The following is a 1,019-nucleotide window of genomic DNA, read 5'->3' on the forward strand; positions in this document are numbered from 1 at the left end:
CCAGCTCCAGCATGGTGGAAAAGAGATGGTTCCATCCTGCACTCCACGGGGATGTGGATCCTGGCTATGGCCCAGCACCTGCAGGCTGAGCTCCTCCTGCCCTCAGGTTTCTGCCCTGCTCTCCTGTCTGGGCAGGGGGAGGTGTCATGACTTGCTGGGGAACACCTCTGGGGAGGGAGCAGGTCTGCACCCCTGGGCACCAATCTCTGCTTTCAGTGCTCACCTTCTTCCTCCAGAGAGCCTCTGTTGGTGCCCAGTGCCCAGGCAAGGCTCGGGAGTAGCCAGAGCTGGAGCCAGGGCTGCTTGCACAGGAGCAGGAGGAGCTCACAGATCCTGGATGCCTGTGAAATAGGAGGGGCTGGTTGTTTGCAAACAGGGGGACACGGTGGGTGATGCCCCTTTGAGAACTCCCCAAAAGCCTCAGGTCAGGGGGATGCCCCTAGGATGGGGACAGGGCTGTCCTCGGGCAGCAGGGGTGTTGGGAATTGGGACGTGCTCAAGCTGGCACTTGATGGGGATCCTGGTGTTCAGCAGCTGATTCCTGAGGGATTTACTCTTGCTCTCAAGACAGCAGCATTCATGGGCATGGTCCTGTTCCGTGGGGCCAAGCAGAGGGTCTGGACCACATCCCATGGGTGGGGGCAGGGATGCAGGATCCAACAGCTGGACCAGATGGTGGGAAACCCACCGGGGGATGCTCGGGGGTCTTGCTTTGAGTGTCCCCTCCCTAAGACCCCTGGAGACCCTGGAGCTGCCTCTCCCCAGCATCAGCAGCTGCTGTGAGCGTGGGGGTGTCAAGGCACCTCCTGCTTACCTCCTCCACGGCTGCTGGGTGGGTGGCTGTGGGGTGGGGGCCTCCCCTCCCTCCCTCCTCTGAAAAGCTGTGCCTCTGGCTCCAAAGTTCTGCTGGAGGTAGCAGGGGAGCTGTCAGGAGCCTTCAGCCCATGCCCCCCAGGAGCAGGGAGGTGGTGGGGCCAGGGCAGAGCCTGGGGCTGGTTGCCAGCTGTGGTGCAGGCAGG

The sequence above is a fragment of the Merops nubicus genome, unplaced genomic scaffold, assembly GCF_000691845.1.
Source record: "Merops nubicus isolate BGI_N331 unplaced genomic scaffold, ASM69184v1 scaffold28495, whole genome shotgun sequence".
Lineage (NCBI taxonomy): Eukaryota > Metazoa > Chordata > Aves > Coraciiformes > Meropidae > Merops > Merops nubicus.